General features: G+C 40.8%; 1 long non-coding RNA gene across 1 annotated transcript; it reads right to left on the bottom strand.

Moving 5' to 3' along the window:
* Positions 1-8,824: 8,824 nt before the first annotated feature.
* Positions 8,825-11,098, bottom strand: LOC146890716 (uncharacterized). The gene is made up of 2 exons (XR_014998437.2): positions 11,010-11,098; positions 8,825-9,439 (listed from the first exon to the last, which is right to left on the bottom strand). It is a non-coding gene; the product is annotated as an uncharacterized LOC146890716 (long non-coding RNA).
* Between the last annotated feature and the right edge of the window lie 14,660 nt (positions 11,099-25,758).

Genomic DNA, 25,758 nt, shown 5'->3' with positions numbered 1-25,758 from the left:
GAAAATCTTGGTAAGCAAACAGGATCTACAGAGACAAGTACTGCCAACAGAACACAAGAGATAAAAGAAAGAATCTCAGACACTGAAGATACTATAGAGGAAACAAACTCACTGATTAAATAAAACAAATCCAACAAATTTTTAACATAAAACATCCAGGAAATCTGGGACAGTGCGGAAAGACCAAACCTATGAATAATAACAGTAGTAGAAGAAGAAGAAGATATAGCTCAAAGGCCCAGAAAATATGTTCAACAAAATTATAGAAGAAAACTTTCCCAACCATGGAGGATATTTCTATGAAGGTACAAGAAGCACACAGAATATCAAATAGACTGGATTAAAAAAAAATCCCCTCGCCATATAATAATCAAAACACAAAAGAATACAGAATAAAGAAAGAATATTAACAACTGCAAGGGAAAAAGGTCAAGTAACATGTAAAGGGAAGCCTATCAGAATTACACCTGACTTCTCAATGGAAACCACCAAAGTCAGAAGGTCTTGGATAGATGTGCTGTAGACACTAAGAGACTATGGATGCAAGCCCAGACTACTATACCCAGCAAAGTTTGCATTCACCATCGATGGAGAAACAAGATATTTCAGGACAAAAACAGATTTAAACAATACATTGCCACAAACCCAGCCTTACAGAAAATACTAGAAGGAAAATCACAAATCAAGGAAGCCATAATAACACAAGCATTGACAACCCTCCACCAGCACAACTTAAAGTAGGGAAACACACAAACACTACTACCAAAAATAAATAAATAAATAAATAACCAGAGTTAACAACCACTGGCCATTAATATCATTTAATATCAATGGACTCAAATCACCTATAAAAAGACACAGGTTATAAGAATGGATACAAAAACAGGATCCAACATTCTGCTGTTTACAAGAAACATACCTCAGTCTCAAAGACAAACACTACCTCAGAGTAAAGTGTTGGGAAAAGGTTTTCCAATCAAATGGACCAAAGAAACAAGCTGGTGTGGCTATACTAATATCTAACAAAATTGATTTCAAACTAAAATTAATCAAAAGGGGTGAAAAAAGACACTTTATACTCCTAACAGGAACAGTTTATCAGGAGGAAGTCTCAATCCTGAATATCTATGCCCCTAATATAAAAGCACCCACATATGTAAAAGAAACATTACTAGAACTCAAAGCATACATCAAAACCCACAATCTAATAGTGGGTGATTTCAACACTCCTCTCTCACCAGTAGACAGGTCAACCAGACAGAAACTTAACAGAGAAATAAGAGAACTAACAGATGTAATGAACCAAATGGAATTAACACACATCTATAGAACATTCCACCCAAACAGAAAAGAATATACCTTCTTCTCAGCATCTCATGGAACCTTTTCAAAAATTGACCATATAATTGGTAACAGAGCAAACATCCATAGATACAAAGAAATTGTAGTAACCATCTGTGTCCTATCAGATCACCATGGAATAAAGATAGAATCCAACAACAATTCTAACCCCAGAAAGCCTACAATCTCACAGAAACTGAATGGTCAACTACTGAACCATTCCTGGGTCAAGGAAGAAATAAAGAAAGAAATTAAAGTCTTCCTTGAATTTAATGAAAATAAATACACAACATACTCAAACCTAGAAGACACTATGAAAGCAGTGCAAAGAGGAAAGCTCATAGCACTAAGTGCTCACATAAAGAAAACAGAGAAAGCACACATCAGAGACTTAACAGCACACCTGAAACCTCTAGAAAAAAAGAAGCAGATTCATCCAGGAGGAGTGGAAGACTGGAAATAATCAAACTGAGGGCTGAAATTAACAAAATAGAAACACAGAAAACAATTCAAAGAATCAATGAAACAAAAAGCTGGTTTTTGGAGAAAATCAACAAGATTGACAAGTCCATATCCAAACTAATCAAAAGGCAGAGAGAGAACACGCAAATGAACAAGATCAGAAATGAAAAGGGGGACATAACCACAGACACAGAGGAAATTCAGAGAATCATTAGATCTTATTACAAAAGGATGTTTGCCACAATATTGGAAAATGTGAAAGAAATGGACACTTTTTTAGATAAATACCATATACCAAAATTAAGTCAAGACCAGGTGAACAGTTTAAATAGACCTCTAAGTCGCAAGGAAATAGAAGCTGTCATCAGAAACCTTCCTAACCAAAAAATACCCTAGACCAGATGGTTTCAATGCAGAATTCTGCCAGAACTTTGAAGAAGAGTTAATACCTATACTTCTTAATGTGTTTCACAATAGAGATAGAAGAGTCATTGCCTAACTCCTTTTATGATGCTACAGTCACCCTGATACCAAGCCACACAAAGACTTAACCAAGAAAGAAAATTACAGACCAATCTCACTCATGAACATCGATGAAAAATTCTCAATAAAATACTGGCTAACCAAATCCAAGAACACATCCAAAAAATTATGTATTAAGATCAAGTAGGCTTCATCCCAGAGAGCCAGGGCTGATTCAACATATGAAAACCTATCAATGTAATCCATCATATAAATAAATTGAAGGAGGAAAACCATATGATCATTTCATAAGATGCTGAAAAAGCATTTCACAAAATCAACACCCCTTTATCTTGGAGACATTAGGGATACAAGGTTCATTCCTAAATATAATAAAAGCGATATACAGCAAGCCAACAGCTACCATTAAATTAAATGGAGAGAAACTCAAAGCCATCCCACTAATATCAGGAACAAGACAAGGCTGTCCACTCTCTCCATACCTCTTCAATATAGTGCTTGAAGTTCTAGCAATAGCAATAAGACAGCATAAGGAGATCAAGGAGATTCGAATTGGAAAGGAAGAAGTCAAACTTTCATTATTTGCTCATGATATGATATCGAACATAAACTACCCGAAAAACTCTACCAAAGAACTCCTATAGCTGATAAACACCTTTAGTAATGTGGCAGGATACAAGATCAACTACAAAAAAATTAGTTGCCCTCCTATTAACAAAGGATAAAGAAGCAGTGAGGGAAATCAGAGAAGCATCACCTTTTACGATAGCCACAAATAACATAAAGTATCTTGGGGTAACTCTAACCAAGGAAGTGAAAGATCTATTTGACAAGAACTTCAAGACTTTGAAGAAGAAATTGAAGAGGATACCAGAAAATTGAAGGATATCCCATGCTCTTGGATTGGGAGGATCAACATAGTAAAAATGGCAATTCTACCAAAAGCAATCTATAGATTCAATGCAATCCCCAATAAAAATCTCAACAAAATTCTTCACAGATCTTAAGAGAAAAATAATCAACTTTATATGGAAAAACAGAAACCCAGAATAGCCAAAAGAATCCTATACAATAAAAGTACTTCTGGAGGCATTACCATCCCTAACTTCATGCTCTATTATAGAGCTAAAGTAATGAAAACTGCTTGGTATTGGCACAAAAACAGAGATGTTGACCAATGGAATTGAATCGAAGACCCAGATATTAATCCACAAACCTATGAACACCTGATTTTCAACAAAGGAGCTAAAATTATACAATGTAAGAAAGAAAGCATCTTTAAAGAATGGTGCTGGCATAACTGGATGTCAACCTGTAGAAGAATGAAAATAGATCCATATCTATCACCATGCACAAAACTCAAGTTCAAATGGATTAAAGACATCCACATTAATTTGACCACACTGAACCTGATAGAAGAGAAAGTGGGAAGTAGTCTGCAACACATGGGCACAGGAGACCACTTCCTACGTATAACTCCAGCAGCACAGACAATAAAAGCAACAATGAATAAATGGAACCTTCTGAAACTGAGAAGCTTCTCTAAAGCAAAGGACACTGCCATTAAGACAAAAAGCAACCTGCTGATTGGGAGAAGATCTTCAGCAACTCTACATCAAACAAAGTTTTGATCTCCAATATATATAAAGAACTCAAGAAACTAGACATTAAAACTCTTATTAATAAAATTAAAAAATTCAGTATTCAACTGAACAGAGAATCCTATCAGAAGAAATTCAAATGGCCAAAAGACACTTAAGGTCATGCTCAATCTCCTTAGCGATTAGAGAAATGCAAATCAAAACAACTTTGAGATACCATCTTACACCTGTCACCATAGCTAAAATCAAAAGCACCAGTGATAGCCTCTGCTGGAGAGGATGTGGAATAAGGGGGAACACTCATCCAATGTTGAGTGGCACAATATATAGGCACAATAGACCACTTCCTAAGTAGAACCCCAGTAGCACAGACAATAAGAGAATCAATGAATGAATGGGACCTACTGAAACTGAGAAGCTTCTGTAAAGCAAAGGACACTGTCAGTAAGACAAAAAGGATACCTTTGGACTGGGAGAAGATCTTCACAAACCCCTCATCAGACAAAGGTCTGATCTCCAAAATATACAAAGAACTCAAGAAACTAGACACTAAAACTCCAATTAACCCAATTAAAAAATGGGGTACTGAACTGAACAGAGAATTCACAACAGATGAACTTCGAATGGCCAAAAGACACTTAAGGTCATGCTCAACCTCCTTAGCGATCAGGGAAATGCAAATCAAAACCACTTTGAGATACCATCTTACACCTGTCAAAATAGTTAAACTCAAAAACACCAATGATAGCCTATGCTGGAGAGGATGTGGAGTGAGGGGAACACTCATCCATTGTTGGTGGGATTGCAAACTTGTGCAACCACTTTGGAAAGCAGTGTGGTGGTTTCTCAAAAACCTGGGAATCAACCTCCCTCAGGACCCAGCAATTCCACTCTTGAGAATATACCTAAGAGATGCCCAATCACACTACAAAAGCATTTGTTCAACTATGTTCACAGCAGCACTATTTTTAATAGCCAGAACCTGGAAACAACCTAGATGCCCTTCAGTGAAAGAATGGATAAAGAGATTGTGGAATACAAATACACATTAGAGTACTACTCAGCGGTAAAAAACAACATCTTGAATTTTCATGGAAATGGATGGAAATAGAAAACACTTTACTGAGTGAGATAACCCAGACCCAAAAAGAGGAATATGGTATGTACTCACTCATAAGTGGATTCTCGCCATAAGTAACAGACGTTGAGTTGATAATTTGTGATCCTAGAGAAGCTAAATAAGAAGATGAACCCAAAGAAAATCATATAGTTATCTATCACGGACCGGCTCAGGGGAGCCACTCAGACTGTGGGGAATCAGGGCGAAGGCACAGGAGAAATCAGGATACGGTGAGGAAATTGACAGACAGTCATTCTCAATGAGACATACTGCTGAGTCTTTATTCTTTTATTGTGAGGTATTTATATTTTTACAGACAAAGAACTTGGTAAAGGCATACATCATCAGATTATAAAATAGAAAAGATCAGCACAAAATAGTTTTACAAAGAGAATCTTTGAAGATACTTTGGCATGGGTACAAGGACTTTTGTTTCCTCATATTCCATTAAGTCAGCCCTTTTTTCTTGTTATTAGAGAGACCACTGTTCTTGAGTTAGCCCACCTTTATCAGCTTGTACCAGGTGGCTGTACCTTGTGTGTCTGGGTGAGAAAGAAGAAGGCTACTATCTTCCTGGAAAAACTTTCTGAGACTAATTTTGTACCATTAATCTCAACTCCTTTCCCTTCCCAACTCTCAGGGTCAGATGTTGCAATTAGCCTAGGTTTTCTGGCCATATGGAAGGTTGCATAGGCCTCCTGTTAAGTTGTACATAAATGCCTAATGCTGTTTTCCTGTAGAAGGCTTCTAAGGTTTTTTCTGCTAAGATTAACTCCTTTTATTCCACATCATCAAGGAATTGTCCTAATGATGATTCTGGCAATTCCCAGAACTGGCTACTTTTTTAAGGCTTTAATTAATAGTAGAGCAGAATTCAAAAATGTCCTCAGCAGTCTTGTTTATATCCACAACTGCCTGGAATAGTCTGGTCTGTTAGCAATATGTAAGGATCACAAAGAACACACAGACAAGGGAAAAGACACACATTATGGCTCCAAGGACAGCGAAGTCGAGTTAGTACAGATGGCGACTCAGGTGGCATTATACCACAACTGATTGCCAAGGGACCACCTGGAACACACAGCTCCGAGAAGCACGAATCCCAATCCTTCCGGCAATACTTGCCTGCCCAGTCAGCATTTCTGCTAAACTGGCGTGACAGCCGTGGATGTAGCAGTTATCCTCCTGGATATTGGAAGTAGACAAGATTCCCAGGCAAAAGTTCGGTGCATGGGGGTGGGGGTGGGGGTGGGGGTGGGGGTGGGGGTGGGGTATGTGTAAGGGGAGATAGGGAGAGAGAAGGGAGAAGGGGAGATTTGAGGATAGCTTGGGGGAATGGGATGGTTGGGATTAAGGGAGGGTGGATATGGGAACAGGGAAGTAGATATCTTAATTAAGGGAGCCATTTTACGGCTGGCAAGAGTCTTGACTCTAGAGGGGTTCCCAGGTCCAAGGAGATGTCCCCAGCTTGTTTCTTGGGCAGCAGAGGAGATGGTGCCCGAACTGGCCTTGTCCCATAGCCACACTGATGAATATCTTGCATATCACCATACAACCTTCATCTGGTGATGGATGGAGATAGAGACAGAGACCCACACTGGAGCACTGGACTGAGCTCCCAAGGTCCAAATGAGGAGCAGAAGGATGGAGAACATGAGCAAGGAAGTCAGGACCACGAGGGGTGCGTCCACCCACGGAGATGGTGGGACTGATAGTGGGAGCTCACCAAGGCCGGCTGGACTGAGACTGATGGAGCATGTGATCAAACTGGACTCTCTGAAAGTGGCTGGCAATGAGGGCTGACTGAGAAGCCAAGGACAATGGTACTGGGTTCTGATTTACTGCATGGACTGACTTTGTGGGAGCCTGGTTTGCTTGGATGTTCACCTTCCTATACATGGATGGAAGGGGGAGGTCCTTGGAGTTCCCACGGTGCAGGGAACCCTGACTGTTCTTAGGACTGGAGAGGGAGAGGGAAGGGGTGTGGGGGAAGTGGCAGGGAAAGGGGAGGTGGGAAGGAGGTGGAAATTTTTAATAAATAAATAAATAAATAATAAATAAAGAATAAAGAAAGAAAGAAAGAAAGAAAGAAAAGAACAGAACACTGTCCCAACCCTACATGCTTTCTTTACCACCTTTATAGTTGTCACCACTGTAGATGAGCTGCCAATTCTCTTTTTCAAGGAGTTTCTCCTTTTCAAATCAAATCTTTCTTAATTTTGATGGTATCCATAGTTTTTCTTATCCTCCTGTGGAAACAAGAGCAAAACCTCTTTTCTAGTTCAGCACTTCTCCTGGCTTTCCTTGTGATGTCAGCATATCCTTGAAATAAACCAGCTGATTTAATTCAGAAAACTTATTTTTCAATGTCTCTCTGCTGCTGTTGTTGCCCTTTCACATTAGTGTTAAGAAAATTCAAGGTTAATAAAGCATTATGTAATATATTTCTGTGGGCATTTTCCACAACTTTCCATGTTTTTAAAAAACATATCCTTTATAGTTCGATTTGATCTTTCTATAACTGTGGTATACCTGTAATATGCTTAGTATCATAATAAGCAAAAAACTTTCATTTTCCTAGAGACATATGCTGGGTCATTATCTGTCTTTATTTGTGCAGGTATACCCATGATGGCCATAACTTCTAATAGATTTTTAATTACTGAATCAGGCTTTTCTTAGCTTAAAGCAGTTGCCCACTGAAAACCTGAATAAGTGTCAATGGTGTGGTGTACATATTTTAATTTTCCAAATTCCGCAAAGTGGAACACATCTATATGCCAGATTTCATCTTTTGAGTACCCATGGGTTAGTCTGATTATGTCTTGCACCTGAATAAATAATTAAGTCAATTCTGTATCATCTGGTATCAATTCAGCAGTTTCAATATGCAAGACAACTCTTTCTGAATATTGTAAATCAGAAACTATATTAAGAGGTTCTTAAAAATATCTTAGAACCATGAGGATAGCATATAATTCTGCCTTCTTGACAGAATTATAAGGGCTTTGTTCCACCTTACTCATTTTTTCTGATTTTTAACTTGCCTTCTCTGATTTATTTGCATCAGTATAAAATGTATGGGCTTTAGTTATTGGAGCATCACATACAATTTGGGAAAGAATCCAGGAAGTTCTCTTTATAAGGTTAAGTATATTGCTTTTGAAATAATTGTTATTAGTTTCTCCAAAAAAATTTAGCACAAACTAATGCCATGGTTCATTGTCTTCCCATAACTTTTTTGTTTCATTAGTAGTGAAAGGCACTATAATCTCCACTGGGTTCATACCTGATAATTGGTGAAGCCTCAATTTACCTTTTATAATTAATTCAGAGACTTTTTCCACATATGTTTTTGGCTTTTTACTTGGTTTATGTGGTAAAAAGATCCATTCTAAGATAATATCGTCCCTCTGCATTGAATTTCCTGTAGAAGAAATTCTGAAAGGCAACATGACTAGAATATAACTAAGATTGGATTCACCCTATCCACATGTGCCTCCTGTAATTTCTCCACAATTGTCAATTCCTTTTCTGATTCAGCTGTTTATTCTCTGGGATTATTCAAGTCTTTATCACCATCTAAGATTTTGTTTAAATGAATTATTAGATCTGATGTTATCCCAACAGTCAGTGGTAGACTGGAAATGTTTCCTAACAATCTTTGAAAGTCATTAAGAGTTTGCAACCGGTCTCTTCCAATTTGTGCTTTTGTTTCCTAATTGTAACATGAAGGGCTGGCTTGTTTGTGTTTTCTGTCTGGCCTGGCCCGCCAGCTGTAAATTAGTCCCAGAGAAAAATCACACTGAGATCTCTATAAGTTATAATGCTGATTGGCCCATTAGGTCTAGCCTATTACTGGCTAACTCTCATATCTTGATTAACCCATTTTTCTGATCTATGTTAGCCATGTGACTCAGTACCTTTTTCAGTGGGGCAGTTCACATCCTGCTGCTTCGGTGGTCTGGGCAGGGGTGGGAGGAATCAACTTCCTCCTCCCCAGAGTTCTCCTGCTCTCCTTGCATCATTTCCACTTCCTGTCTGTTTTTCCCACCTATACCTCCTGCCTGGCCAATCAGCGTTTATTTAAAACATGATTGACAGAATACAGACAATTCTCCCGCACCACTTCCCCCTCTTTTTTAAAAAAGAAAAACAAAGAAAAATATCCATAGTCCATTTTTGGGAATGTGGGTGTAGTATTTCAGGCTACTTCCAGCTGGTTGGGGGTGCTGATAATCTTATGGTGACCTAAAGAAAATTTAGAGTTATGATCAAGTTGTCCTGTAGTCTTGATCATCTCAGGCAGCAGTCTTGAACCTGTTCTGGATGAGGAACTCAGACATCTGGGCCATCTGTTCCTACCGGAGATTGCTCAGGTGGTCTCCCTTGGTCAAAGATGATTTTTCTTAACTCCAGAGCCTCTCATTTTCTGTGGAAACAAAAGTAAAATCTCATCTCCAAAGTAACATACCTTTTGACTTCAATTTTGAAGCCAAGGTATTTTCAAAATACCTATCTTGGATTAATTCTGCAGCATTTATAAGAAAATATTTTTTAGCAGCTGTTGCTCCTTCCTAATCATTTAAACAATTTAAAGAGAGCATAATAGCATACAGTATCAAGATTTTCTGTGTATTTTCCATCTTTATGTGGCTTTATTTTAACCTCTATTTGTTTTATTTTTACTTTTAACTTTTGGTTTTTTGAGACAGGTTCTCTGTATATCTTTGTCCTGGAATTCCTTTTGTAGACCAGGCTATCTTTGAACTCCCAGAGATCCGTCTGTCTCTGCCTCCCCAGTGCTGGTATTAAAGGTGTGTACCACCACACCCAACTGCTCTCTTTCTTTCTTTTTTATTTTAAGGCTTTAAACCTTTTTTTTCAAGCCTGCATATATTTTTAACACAGTGTAAACCATTTAGAGTTTTTCTTACTCTTTGAATCTCTCTTTACTGTATACCTCTCTTTTTCTGACCACATGGGTCTTTAATTTGCTAAGGAATATGGAGAAAACAACAGTCAAAAGCTCTTAAGGCGTTTTAAGGTCCTTGCCAGGAAGTAAGCTGCAACAGTGTTTCCATAGTCAGGACTGCCTGCTTGAAAGAGTCAGAGTTTTCCCTGGCAGGACGGCCCAGAAAGCAGGCATTTTAAAAGCTGGGCATTTAAGGCCCAGCAGCAGCAGCACAGCTTTTTTCCTGCTACGGCTGAAAACCAAAATGCTTTATTTTAGTCTTTCCCAAGCTTTCTCAGGCTTTCTGTGGATGCAGTTATCCATGTGGGCACCATTCTGTAAAAGGAGGGTGTTAGCTTCCGCACTTTTCTGTGGATACCCAGGCCTAATCCAGGAGCGTGCTTTCCTGAACCAGGGCCACGAGAATGGACGATTGTCCTAAGGGTTTAAGTAGACAAAGACACAAGAGACCTGCTCGCTTGCCAGAGAGTAAAAAAGCAGCCCTTTATTAAACTCAAGTCGGGTATTTATACCAGGAGGCAAGGTCCCCTCCCATCAGGAGCAGTAGAATAGATTGATACATTCCCAGCGCCTCAGGCAGAATCAGCTATGGGGGAGGCAGGCGTGGGAGGCATGTAGGGCCTGTAGCTGCAACCTTGATTACAGGTGGAATTACCATAACAAAGACAGCCAAGTTCTTTCTAAGCTACCCTCAAGCCAGTGCTCGTGCAGAATCTCCAGGGGCCAGAGATCAAACAGCCCTGCGAAATGCCAAGGAAGAAAAGGGAAAAAGACCTGGGTACCTACAGGAGGGGCCGGGCCTGTTTGTTTGCGTTTATGTCCTGCCCAGTTCCCTACAGCTATCTTGTTCGGGTTTTCTGTCCTGCTTGCCCCCCCCCTTCAGCTGTTTAGTCCCAGAGAAAAATCACACACAGGACTCTGTAAGTTATAATGCTGATTGGCCCGTTAGGTCAGGCTTCTTACTGGCTAACTCTCCCATCTTGATTAACCCATTTTTCTAATCTATGTTAGCCATGTGGCTCAGTACCTTTTTCAGTAGGGACAGATCACATCCTGCTGCTTCGGTGATCTGGGCAGGAGTGGGAGGAATCAACTTCCTCCTCCCCAGAGTTCTCCTCCTCTCCTTGCATCATTTCCACTTCCTGTCTGTTTTTCCTGCCTATATCTCCTGCCTGGCCAATCAGTGTTTATTTAAAACATGATTGACAGAATACAGACAATTCTCCCGCACCACCTAATTTTCTAAAAACTGATTTCATACCCTACGTAATTGACAGAATCTCCTTTCTGTATTTTTTCAGGAACAATTTGTAATTCCCATTTTGGCAAAACTTTCTTCTTCAAACATTCTTTATAAAGAATCTATGTTTGAATCAGATAGCAAAATGTCATCCATGTAACGGTAAATTATATTAGTAGGAAATTGCTTATGCATTATTTCCAAAGGCAGATGTACAAACTATAGGCACAGAGTGGGGCTATTAAGTATTTTTTGTGGAATGTCCATTGATATCTCCTAGTAGGCTAAGAATTATTATTAGTAGGCATTGTGAAGGCAAAATTTTCTCTATTTTTTTCTTGTAAAGGTATAGTGAAGAAATAATCTTTCAAATAAATAATTTTAAGGGGACATCCTTTTGGTAATAGAGAAGTCAGAGGAATTCCAGATTGTAGAAAACCCATAGATTAAATTACCTTACTGACATCTTTTAGATCTGTCACCATTTTTCATTTATCAGATTTCTTTTTTACAGCAAATACAGGAGAATTCCAAGGGCTGATTTATTCTTCAATATGGTGAGCATCTAGTTGCTCTTGTACCAGCTGTTCTAAAGCCTGCAACTTATCTTCAACTAGAGGCCACAACTTAACCCATATAGGCTTCTCAGTTAACCATTTTAGAGGGCTATTGGTACCTCTAAAAGTTTGCTATGTGTATAGTACCTTATTACAGCCTAACATTTCTGGGACTTCAGAAATGTTAATCTGGGTATTCCATTGCTGCAGCAGATCCATAAATTTACTACAACATTAGCCACATATGGCCTCAGTTTCCCTCTTTGACATTTTGGCTCAATACATTCAACCCATCTCGTGTTTTGTTTAACTAGAGACATGGTTCCAAATTTTAGTAATTGAACATCTTCTTCTTAAAGAGGCCAATTTGGATGCCAAGATTCTTGAGTAATGATACTCACACCTATACCTGTGTCTACCAAACCAACAATTACAATACCATTTATATATACTCTTAGCTTTGTTCTTTGATATTTATAGAAGTCTGCCAGAATATATATTTCTTACTGGAATTTTTTACTTATCCTTTATGTTTATGCCATCATCTAGAACAGTATGGTCTTTTACAGAAGGCTCTGGAAATTTTAGTTTTCCTGGTGTGACATTGTCCTCCACAGTTGCTGGGAGTGACTGGGCCACTTTTGGCTTGGGGCCTGAGAGAGGCCCCTCAAGGAGTTTCCTGTTGGTATTGAGTTGTCTTTTTGTCTTTTGTTGATATTTATTGGTCCAATGTCAGCCTTTGCCTCACCTTCTACATATACCTGAAGGCTGATTCTTTCTATTCTTGCCATTCCCAGAGGAGATATTATTTCTAGGAATTTCTTGACTACAATAGATGTCCTATTCTACCACAATTAAAACATTTGGCATTTTGATATCTCCTCATTCCTTTGGAAATTGCTTCTCCTACCCAAGATTCAGTATTATAGTCAAATGTCTCAATGTTCAATGTATGCAGGATCCATTCATCCATAGGTGCTGATCTAATTTTTAAAGGCCTAAATATCTTTTTGCATTCTAAGTTGGTATTTTCAAAAGCCAGAGATTCAATAAGTACTCATCTAGCATCTGGGTCTGTTACTCCTATTTGTACAGCTTTAATTAATCTTTCTAAAAAGTCAGATTTTTTTCTGGCCATGTTTAACCCTGGTATATGTTTCAATTCTTTTTCCTAGTTCTTGAATCCTTTCCAAAGCATTTAAGGCTGCTTTGTGGCATAGGGACAAGATTTGCTTATTGTAACGAGCTTGAACCTGTGTGTCAGCATAAGTGCCTTCAACAAGAATTTGATCTTGGGAAGTCTCAAGTCCTTTTGCTTTTCCCTGTTGTTCTAAATTTTTTGCCTCTTCTCTGAAATAAATTCTAAACATTAATAGAGACCCATCATCCAAGACTGCTGAAACTAACAGAATCCAAACATGTGGTGTTGCTTTGATGCTAGAAGACCATGTCTTTATCATCTCCCTAACAAATTTGAAATGCAAACCATAAGTTACAACAGCTTACTTAATTCCTTTTAGATCATTCATTCTTATGTCTACCTTGTTTGGATCCTTTTGGGCCTTTAGAACTTGATGCTTTGTCAGAGTAGATTACATGGTAGGAATCTAATACCCTGATTAAGTCATCTCTGACAGCTACTGGTGATGTGGAATCCTGTCCTTGTGTCTTTTTTCCATGTTTATCAGGTCCAATAATTTTCTCAATTATTTCAAATCTTTTTTACTATTGTCTTTTGTAAAGCCTGAATCTCCTGGCCTGTATATATTTCTAGTGATTTCACTGAGACGCCTAGCCTCTGGTCTTCATTCTTCACATGTGATTCTAATGTTTGAAGTTTCTCTTTTAAAGATAACATCCCATTCTTGGACATTACTTGAATAGCATGCAGATTGCTATCGTGGAGAGATACTCTATCTTCTAATTTATCATAACTTTTTTAACAAATTTTGATTGTCAAATTCAACAGTTTGAATTCTTTTAAATACTTTTTAGTACCCTTAGATATGGATTCAACTTTGTCTGTAAAATTCATATTATCCTTTTCAATACTATTATTTTTTTCAGGTATCTTTTGATTTTCTATGGTATTAATCCTGTCAACTAGTTGTTCATTTTTGATCTTTAAAAACTGTATCATTCCTAAAAGGGTCACATTCTTTCTTAATGAGAGACTATGAAGAAAAATACTGAGTCCCAATATCCAATAAATTGAGCTATTACCATTACCATATAAGCCTTGCATAATACAATCCATAGTATTAGCATAAAAGTTACTAAACATTTCAATATTAATGTAATCTGTCATATTGATTTATTAATTACCTGTTAAGTGATCCGATAAACTGTTTTAGGTGTAATAATCTTTATTGTCCAGCAGATGTCGTAGTTGCAGAGTCACGGTGGCGACAGGAATGGTCCTGGGCCGCTTTAGTTTCTGAGCTACTTTAGTTTCCTGACTTGGTACTGGTTAATACTGAGAAATACGCTTTGCTTGACAAATTAAAAGCAATTAAATCAACTCCATACACAGAGCAAGAACTCATGGTCAGGGAGCAGGAAACTGCACAAGTCACCACAGGGCAAGAAACTGCGCCAGAGAACCACGCCAGAGAATCATGCCAGGGAACATGGCAGTTATGCATGAGCTTGGGAAATTTCCAAGTTATCACACACAGGCAGCACTGCTCTGGCAGGAGTTGTATAAAAATCTGTTTAGGTAAAAGCAAACCAAGTGGGCAGCGTTGGTACACTGTCTGGGTTGTGGATTTGCTAGACCTTTAGGCTGTCTGCCTGTTAGGCGTGGAGTCCAAATCCACATGAGTGCCAGATGATGATGAAGGACACTTAAAAGAAATCCCACACTAGCTCAGAATTGAAAACAATAGACAGTTTATTTAGGGGTAAACTCACAAATCAGAAACCTCTGCTGGAATGGGGAACAGAAACCGAATCCCACACATAGAAAAAAGAGACCTGACACATGCTCTATATCTGCATAAATAGTATAAGAGGCCATATCCCAGTGGGGGGGTAACTACTGACTGTACTATTTCCTACAGTACAATTTTCCAAGTGCTGATATTGCAGGCCAGCATTATCACGACTTCTCTGAGTTCACTAAACTACATTTACTTGTCTCTGAACAGTATTCTCTGAAAAGACATTGCTGATGCAAATATACACTACCAGTGACTGTAACAGCATGCACAAAACCTGAACAAACGCAATTCATATAAAATCCCGGCACAGAGATGGGGAAGTGGACTCAAAGTCCCATATTTAACCCAGATGCACTCTGCCTTTAATACCTATTGGGAGAAGGAAAGTCAATTTTTTTGAAGTGGAGTGATAACAGGTATTTTAACTACACTTTGTGGAAGGTCTCAAATTTAGGAGTAGTTTGCCAAAACAAACATTTTTGTGTACACACTTTTGTTTTTGTTATGCTTTATTGGATTTTGTCTTTGGAGAGAGATTGTTTTGATTATTGTTTTTTTTTTCTTTTTGGTTTTTGATGATTATTTGAGAGAACATGGAATTGGGCAAGTAAGGAGAAGGGGAGGATCTGGGAGGATTTAAGGGATGGGAAAGAATATAATCAAAACTTATTATTAAAAAAGTTTAAAAATTAATAAATATCGTAATAAAAATAGTGACATTGCTGTGTTAGTGTATTTTGGATTTTGATGTAATGATGTATGATATCCTGTGACTTTTTGTCACCACCTTGTACAATTTCACTCACTAGTGTTAAAATGTTATTCTTTTAGCCACTTCCTTTTCTTTTCTTTTTTTAAAATATTTATTTATTTATTATGTATACAATATTCTTGTCTGTGTGTCTGCCTACAGGCCAGAAGAGGGCATCAGATCTCATTTCAGATGGTTGTGAGCCACCATGTGGTTGCTGGGAATTGAACTCAGGACCTTTGGAAGAGCAGGCAATGCTCTTAACCGCTGAGCCATCTCTCCAGCCCCTAGCCACTTTCTTTTCAAGTTGTATAATTGGATGATGTCAGGTGCTCCTCAGAAATGTAAAACTGCAAAATGGACATTTAACAGCTTCTGAATGTCACAGAACTTATGACTATTTAATGTACTGTAGCAATAGCAGCAGACACATCTAATGAATTAGCTGAAGACAGGCTTTTTTTTAAAAAAAAATCTAGGTTTGATGATTGTAGTAGAACAAAGTTTCTGAAATATTTAACTACTCAAATAAATTAATTTTGTGTAAGTCTTCTTTTATTATAAGCATAAACTTATGTGGCAATGATTTAATAATTTCTCAGACTTTTTGCAAGTTGAAGAGATCTGAAAAAGTGAAAATGGCTTCATTATCTGTATATTAGTTACTATTTATTGATATAAAAGGACACCATGATGAAGTAACTTATAAAAAATTTAATTTGGGAATTATTTAAAGTTTAAGAGTGTTAATATATTTTCATTGCTGGGAGCATGCAGCAGGTCAGCATAATTCTGAAGAAATAGCTGAGAGATTTTTGAATCTGATCAGTAGACCAGAGAGAGAAAAAGAGACACTTGGCCTGGTGTTGGCTTTTAAACCTCAAAACACACTTCCAATGACATATTTTCTCCAACACCTAAAGCTTTCCAAATAGTTTATTAACTATGGACAAAACAAAAATATATGAGACTATGGGGCAATTTTCATTCAAATTACATATAAAATAATTTGCATGCAATTAGCAATACTTATTGATGCATTTTATCGTTGAGTCTTCAATTATAAAAAAACTTAATTTATCTGAACTCAAAGCAGGTATAAAAGCATGCATAAGACCTATACAAGGGACCCAGCTAGCTTCCCGTCAGCCATCCCAGCTTCCATCCAGAGGGCCTTCCGAGGGGTGAGTTGTTCCGGGCCACGGCAGGGGCCCCGACGAGGGGGAGCTAGGACTTTCCCCGACCCCATAGACTCCCAGGTCTGCCTGCCCTGCTGGCTCCACCCAGCTAGCTTCCCGCCAGCCATCCCAGCTTCCATCCAGAGGGCCTTCCGAGGGGTGAGTTGATCCGGGCTACGGCAGGGACCCCGGCGAGGGGGAGCTAGGACTTTCCCCAACCCCATAGACTCCCAGGTCAGCCTGCCCTGCTGGCTCCACCCTGCTAGCTTCCCGCCAGCCATCCCAGCTTCCATCCAGAGGGCCTTCCGAGGGGTGAGTTGATCCGGGCCACGGCAGGGGCCCCGGCGAGGGGGAGCTAGGGCTTTCCCCGACCCCATAGACTCCCAGGTCTGCCTGCCCTTCTGGCTCCACCCAGCTAGCTTCCCGCCAGCCATCCCAGCTTCCATCCAGAGGGCCTTCCGAGGGGTGAGTTGATCTGGGCCACGGCAAGGGCCCCGACGAGGGGGAGCTAGGGCTTTCCCCGACCCCATAGACTCCCAGGTCTGCCTGCCCTGCTGGCTCCACCCAGCTAGCTTCCCGTCAGCCATCCCAGCTTCCATCCAGAGGGCCTTCCGAGGGGTGAGTTGATCCGGGCCACGGCAGGGGCCCCGACGAGGGGGAGCTAGGACTTTCCCCGACCCCATAGACTCCCAGGTCTGCCTGCCCTGCTGGCTCCACCCAGCTAGCTTCCCGCCAGCCATCCCAGCTTCCATCCAGAGGGCCTTCCGAGGGGTGAGTTGATCCGGGCCACGGCAGGGGCCCCGACGAGGGGGAGCTAGGACTTTCTCCGACCCCATAGACTCCCAGGTCTGCCTGCCCTGCTGGCTCCACCCAGCTAGCTTCCCGCCAGCCATCCCAGCTTCCATCCAGAGGGCCTTCCGAGGGGTGAGTTGATCCGGGCCACGGCAGGGGCCCCGGCGAGGGGGAGCTAGGGCTTTCCCCGACCCCATAGACTCCCAGGTCTGCCTGCCCTGCTGGCTCCACCCAGCTAGCTTCCCGCCAGCCATCCCAGCTTCCATCCAGAGGGCCTTCCGAGGGGTGAGTTGTTCCGGGCCACGGCAGGGGCCCCGACGAGGGGGAGCTAGGACTTTCCCCGACCCCATAGACTCCCAGGTCTGCCTGCCCTGCTGGCTCCACCCAGCTAGCTTCCCGCCAGCCATCCCAGCTTCCATCCAGAGGGCCTTCCGAGGGGTGAGTTGATCCGGGCCACGGCAGGGGCCCCGGCGAGGGGGAGCTAGGGCTTTCCCCGACCCCATAGACTCCCAGGTCTGCCTGCCCTGCTGGCTCCACCCAGCTAGCTTCCCGCCAGCCATCACAGCTTCCATCCAGAGGGCCTTCCGAGGGGTGAGTTGATCTGGGCCACGGCAGGGGCCCCGACGAGGGGGAGCTAGGACTTTTCCCAACCCCATAGACTCCCAGGTCTGCCTGCCCTGCTGGCTCCACCCTGCTAGCTTCCCGCCAGCCATCCCAGCTTTCATCCAGAGGGCCTTCCGAGGGGTGAGTTGATTCGGGCCACGGCAGGGGCCCGGCGAGGGGGAGCTAGGGCTCTCCCCGACCCCATAGACTCCCAGGTCAGCCTGCCCTGCTGGCTCCACCCTGCTAGCTTCCCGCCAGCCATCCCAGCTTCCATCCAGAGGGCCTTCGGAGTGGTGAGTTGATTCGGGCAGGGCAGGGGCCCTGCGAGGGGGAGCTAGGGCTTTCCCCGACCCCATAGACTCCCAGGTCAGCCTGCTCTGCTGGCTCCACCCTGCTAGCTTCCCGCCAGCCATCACAGCTTCCATCCAGAGGACCTTCGGAGTGGTGAGTTGATTCGGGCCCGCGGCAGGGGCCCGGTGAGGAGGTGCTAGGACTTTCCCCGACCCCATAGACTCCCAGGTCAGCCTGCAGTGCTGTTTCCACACTGCTAGGCTCTCCCGCCTGCCATCCCAGCTTCCATCCAGGTACAAATTTCTATATTTCTCCCCTTCCACTGAGGCCATAAAATTTCCCCAGTTCAGCTGCCTTGCACACTGGGCCTGCTCTGTAGGGGCATCCCGGAAAGAGGGAGTGCCTGTGCTTCAATACCCTGCCTGGGGAAAGGTAGGCATTCTATCAGTGAACTCCCTGCCCAACAAGGGAACCTGACCCGATACCAGAAGTTCCAATAGAGAGTATTTGATCGAAGAGATGGGCAGACGCCAAGGCAAGACCTCCTCCAACAATCTGAAGAACAACATGAAAATATCAGATCCCAACGACCCTACAACAGAAGGATTTGAACACTCTAATCCAGATGAAGTGGAAAAAAGTGCCATTATGAAAGCAATAGAGTCCCTTAAACAGGATATGAATAACTCCCTTATGGAACTGGTCGAGAAGTATAACAAAAAGTTTGAAGAAATGAGTATAGAAATGGATGAGAAATATAACAAAAAGTTTGAAGAAATAAGTAAATCCGTGAGTGATACCCTGAGAAACCAAGAAAAAACAATCAAACAAGTAAAGGAAACAGTCCAAGAATTGAAAACTGAAATGGAGGCAATGAAGAAAACACAAAACGAGAACCGGCTGGATATGGAAAACCTAGGTAAACGAGCGGAGACTACAGAGTCAAGCATAACCAATAGAATACAAGAGATAGAAGAACGAATCTCAGATTCTGAAGATACCATAGAGAAAATAAATGCTCTGGTCAGAGAAAACGACAAATCCAACAAATTCTCTTCACAAAACATTCAGGAAATCTGGGACACAATAAAAAAACCAAATCTAAGAATAATAGGGATTGAAGAAGGAGAAGAACTGCGGATCAAAGGCCCAGAAAATATATTCAACAAAATTATAGAAGAAAACTTTCCCAACCTAAAGAACGATATTCCTATGAAGGTTCAAGAAACATACAGAACACCGAATAGATTGGATCAGAAAAAAACATCCCCGCGTCATATAATAATCAAAACACAAAACATAAATATTAAAGAAAAAATTTTAAGAGCTGCAAAGGAAAAAGGTCAAGTAACTTATAAAGGTAAACCTATCAGGCTTACACCGGATTTCTCTATGGAAACCATGAAAGCCAGAAGATCCTGGATAGAGGTACTGCAGAAACTAAGAGACCATGGATGCAAACCCAAACTAATATACCCAGCCAAGCTATTGTTCACTATCAACGGAGAAAACAAAATATTCCAGGACAAAAACAAATTTAAACAATACATAGCTACTAATCCAGCCTTACAGAGAATATTAGAAGGAAAATCACTACCGAAGGAATCCAACATTCCCAACACGGCCTACAATAACTCGAACATCTAGCGACCATTCACAAGCACAAAGCAAAGAAGAAAAACACATACACTCTACTACCTAAAAAAAAATGACCGGAGTCAACAACCACTGGTCATTAATATCACTTAATATCAATGGACTCAATTCACCTATAAAGAGGCACAGACTTAGAGATTGGATACGAAAACAGGATCCAACATTCTGCTGTTTACAAGAAACACACCTCAACCACAAAGACAGACACTTACTCAGAGTAAAGGGTTGGGAAAAGGTTTTCCAAGCAAATGGACCTAAGAAACAAGCGGGCGTGGCCATTCTAATATCTAACAAAATTGACTTCAAACTAAAATCAGTCAGAAGAAATGGAGATGGACATTTCATACTCATAACTGGAACAATTCATCAGGAGGAAATCTCAATCCTGAATATCTATGCTCCTAATATAAAGGCACCCACATATGTAAAAGAAACTCTTCTAGAACTCAAGGCGGTCATCAAACCACACACACTAATAGTAGGAGACTTCAACACTCCTCTCTCACCAATGGACAGGTCAATCAGACAGAAACCAAACAGAGAATTGAGAGACCTATTGCAGGTATTAAATCAAATGGATTTAACAGACATCTATAGAACACTCCACCCAAATAGGAAAGAATATACCTTTTTCTCTGCAGCTCATGGAACCTTCTCGAAAATTGACCACATACTCGGTAACAAAGTAAACTTCCACAGATACAAAAAAATATTAGTAACTACCTGTGTCTTGTCAGATCACCATGGACTAAAATTAGAATTCAACAACAATGCTCCCCCCAGGAAGCCAACAAACTCATGGAAACTGAACAGTCAACTACTAAATCACCCCTGGGTCAAGGAAGAAATAAAGAAAGAAATTAAACTCTTCCTTGAATTTAATGAAAACAAAGACACAACATACTCAAACCTATGGGACACTATGAAAGCAGTGCTAAGAGGAAAGTTCATAGCACTAAGTGCCCAATTAAAGAAAGCGGAGAAAGCACACATTGGTGAATTAACAGCACAATTGAAAGATCTAGAAAAAAAAGAAGCTGATTCACCCAGGAGGTCTAGAAGACTGGAAATAATCAAACTGAGGGCTGAAATCAACAAAATAGAAACAGAGAAAACAATCCAAAGAATCAATGAATCAAAAAGCTGGTTCTTGGAGAAAATCAACAAGATTGACAAACCCCTAGCCAAGTTAATCAAAAGGCAGAGAGAGAACATGCAAATTAATAAGATCAGAAATGAAAAGGGGGACATAACCACAGACACAGAGGAAATTCAGAGAATCATTAGATCTTACTATGAAAGTTTATATGCCACAAAGTTGGAAAATGTAAAAGAAATGGACATTTTTTTAGATAAGTACCATATACCAAAGTTGAACCAAGAACAGGTGAACAATCTAAATAGACCTGTTAGTCGCGAAGAATTAGAAGCTGTTATCAAAAATCTCCCTACCAAAAAAAGCCCAGGACCAGATGGTTTCAATGCAGAATTCTACCAGAACTTCCAGGAAGAGCTAATACCTATACTCCTTAACGTATTCCACAATATAGAAACAGAAGAGTCATTGCCTAACTCCTTTTATGAAGCTACAGTTACCCTAATACCAAACCCACACAAAGACACAACCAAGAAAGAGAATTACAGGCCAATCTCACTCATGAACATCGACGCGAAAATTCTCAATAAAATACTGGCAAACCGAATCCAAGAGCACATTAGAAAAATTATCCATTATGATCAAGTCGGCTTCATTCCAGAGATGCAGGGCTGGTTCAACATACGCAAATCTATCAATGTAATCCATCATATAAATAAACTGAAAGAAAAAAACCATATGATCATCTCACTAGATGCTGAAAAAGCATTTGACAAAATTCAACACCCATTTATGATAAAGGTGTTGGAGAGACTGGGGATACAAGGATCATACCTAAATATAATAAAAGCAATATACAGCAAGCCGACAGCTAACATCAAACTGAATGGAGAGAAACTCAAAGCCTTTCCACTAAAATCAGGAACGCGACAAGGCTGTCCACTCTCTCCATACCTCTTCAATATAGTGCTTGAAGTTCTAGCAATAGCAATAAGACAACATAAGGAGATCAAGGGGATTCGAATTGGAAAGGATGAAGTTAAACTTTCGTTATTTGCTGACGATATGATAGTTTACATAAGTGACCCCAAAAACTCTACCAAAGAACTCCTACAGCTGATAAACACCTTTAGTAACGTGGCAGGATACAAGATCAACTCCAAAAAATCAGTGGCCCTCCTATACACAAAGGATAAAGAAGCAGAGAGGGAAATCAGAGAAGCATCACCTTTCATGATAGCCACAAATAGCATAAAATATCTTGGGGTTACTCTAACCAAGGAAGTGAAAGACCTATTTGACAAAAACTTTAAGTCTTTGAAGAAAGAAATTGAGGAGGATACCAGAAAATGGAAAGACCTCCCCTGCTCTTGGATTGGGAGAATCAACATAGTAAAAATGGCAATTCTACCAAAAGCAATCTATAGATTCAATGCAATCCCCATCAAAATCCCATCAAACTTCTTCACAGACCTTGAGAGAACAATAATCAAGTTTATATGGCAAAACAAAAAACCCAGGATAGCCAAAACAATCTTATATAATAAAAGAACTTCTGGAGGCATTACCATCCCTGACTTCAAACTCTATTATAGAGCTACAGTATTGAAAACAGCTTGGTATTGGCATAAGAACAGAGAAGTCGACCTATGGAATCGAATAGAAGATCCAGATATTAACCCACAAACTTATGAACACCTAATTTTCGACAAGGGAGCTAAAGGTATACAATGGAAGAAGGAAAGCATCTTTAACAAATGGTGCTGGCATAACTGGATGTCAACCTGTAAAAAAATGAAAGTAGATCCATATCTATCACCATGCACAAAAATCAAGTCCAAATGGATTAAAGACATCAACATTAATCCGTCCACTTTGAACCTGATAGAAGAGAAAGTGGGAAGTAGTCTACAAGATTTAGGCACAGGAGGCCTCTTCCTAAGCAGGACCCCAGCAGCACAGACAATAAGAGAAACAATGAATAAATGGGATCTACTGAAACTGGGAAGCTTCTGTAAAGCAAAGGACACTGTCAGTAGGACAAAAAGGCTGCCTTCTGACTGGGAGAAGATCTTCACCAACCCCTCATCAGACAAAGGTCTGATCTCCAAAATATACAAAGAACTCAAGAAACTAGGCACTAAAACTCTAATTAACCCAATTAAAAAATGGGATACTGAACTTAACAGAGAATTCACAACAGATGAACTTCGAATGGCCAGAAGACACTTAAGGTCATGCTCAACCTCCTTAGCGATCAGGGAAATGCAAATCAAAACCACTTTGAGATACCATCTTACACCTGTCAGAATAGCTAAAGTCAAAAACACCAATGATATCCTATGCTGGAGAGGATGTGGGGTGAGGGGAACACTCATCCATTGTTGGTGGGAATGCAAACTCGTGCAGCCACTGTGGAAATCAGTGTGGCGGTTTCTCAGGAAACTGGGAGTCAACCTCCCTCAGGACCCAGCAATTCCACTCTTGGGAATATACCCTAAAGATTCCCGATCATACTACAAAAGCATTTGTTCTACTATGTTCATAGCAGCACTATTTGTAATAGCCAGAACCTGGAAACAGCCTAGGTGCCCCTCAATAGAAGAATGGTTAAAAAAGGTGTGGAACATATACACATTAGAGTTTTACTCAGCGGTAAAAAACAATGACATCTTGAATTTTGCATGCAAATGGATGGAAATAGAAAACGCTTTACTGAGTGAGGTAAGCCAGACCCAAAAAGAGGAACACGGTATGTATTCACTCATAAGTGGATTCTAACCATAATTAAAGGTCTTTGAGCCTATTATTCGTGATCCTAGAGAAGCTAAATAAGAAGATGAACCTGATGAAGATTATTTAGCTATCCACCAGGAGGTAGGAAATAGACAAGAGTCCCAGGTAACCTCGGGTGCATGGGGGGGAGGGAGGGTCGATGGAAGGGGAGAAGGTTAGAGAGAAGGGAGTAGGGGAAGAAAGGGGAAAGCTTGGTGGCCTGGGATGGGGGGGGGGAGGGAGGAAGGATGAATATGGGATCAGGGAAGATTATATTTCAACTAAGGGACCCATTTTAGGGTTTACAGGAGACTTGATTATATATGGGATCCCAGGTCCAAGGAGAGATCCCCCAGATTGCTCTCTGGACAGAGGAGTGGGTGCCTGAATCGGCCGTGGCCCATGTCCATACTGATGTATATTTTGCTTATCACCATAGATCCTGCATCTGACGAAGGACGGCGATACAGTCGGTGACCCATATTGCAGCACCGGACTGAGCCCCCCGAGGTCCAAATGAGGAGCAGAAGGAGGAAGAACATGAAAAACGAAATCAGTACTGCGAGGGATGCTATCACCCACTGATACAAGGGAACGGATCTGATGAGAGTTTACCAAGGCCAGTTGGACTGGGACTGAAAGAGGACGTGATCTAACCAGACTCTCCGAATTTGGCCGGATTCTCTGACTGTGGCTGACCCGAAGTCTTTCTGAAAAGCAATTGACTATGACACTGGGACCTGTTTCCTCTACATATAATGGATTTTGGGGATCCAGTCTGTTTGGACACTCACCTTCCTGGACCTGGAGGGAGGGGGAAGGAACTGGAACTTCCCACAGGGCAGGAAACCCTGACTGCCCTGTGGGACGAAGAGGGAGGAGGAGGGGGAGTAGGGGGAGTGGGAGGGTGTTGGGAGGGGGGATGGAAATGGAAACTTTTATAATTTAATAAAATTTACTAAAAAAAAAAAAAAAAAAAAAAAAGAAAAAAAAAAAAAGACCTATACAAGGTTAAGCTATACAAAATTTTAGCATAGGGTATGAGCACAAAGTCCCATCCCTAACTAAGGAGATATTGGCGTCTGATAGCTACTAAGAGAGAGAATCTGTTTTCTTTAAGATATGACCCCAGTAAGTCAACTATACCTAGTAAAGAAGGCCACACATCCAAGAGTTATTGAAAGAACATACAGTACTTGAAGATTTGTTTTTTTTTCCCTCAGAAACAAAGAAAGAAAAGCTAGAAAGTAAGGATAAGGGGTGGAACTGGTAGGAACTGGTGGAGAACAGAATATGATCAAAGTGCACTAATAAAAGTCTAATTCTTCTGGATAACTGAAGGATATGCAAATGACTAAAACACTGGGTCATCTGTTTTCTGTTCGCTTAATAACATGTCCTTTAAAGCCTTTGTTTAACAAATATTTAAGAGTAGTGAAACTGTGCCAATAGATCTATCTGACAGGATTCTGAATCTTATTGTCTTTGCCGCATGTTTCAATACCTTTCATGAGAATTTGGATATGCGGAAAGAAAATGGTACAATGATGTGAACCAGTCATCTGAACTATCTGATGTTACAGAGATAACAGAGATACACATAAGTTGGGAACTCCACATCTGTGCAAACCCTGCTTCAGAGTTCCCCTGTGGCAGAGTTGCAGGTCTAGCTGCAGTTTGGGTCCAAGCTGCAATCTTGCTGGGAGCACTGTGCATCAGTCCCACAGAGGTAGGGGCCTGAGTCATACAGTTGGGTGTCCCTGATGTGCAGGGTGCTATAGTGCTCCTTAGAGTTGGATGTTGACTTTAATCTCCCATTTCCCTTTGTTCCTGGAGTCAGGTAAAACAGACTGACAAGGTTGCCCCAGGATTCTGTGGGAACCACTGCACTCTCA

The sequence above is a fragment of the Myodes glareolus genome, chromosome 18 (genome assembly GCF_982192425.1).
Source record: "Myodes glareolus chromosome 18, mMyoGla1.1, whole genome shotgun sequence".
Lineage (NCBI taxonomy): Eukaryota > Metazoa > Chordata > Mammalia > Rodentia > Cricetidae > Myodes > Myodes glareolus.
This window is presented reverse-complemented; position numbering and strand designations above follow the sequence as displayed.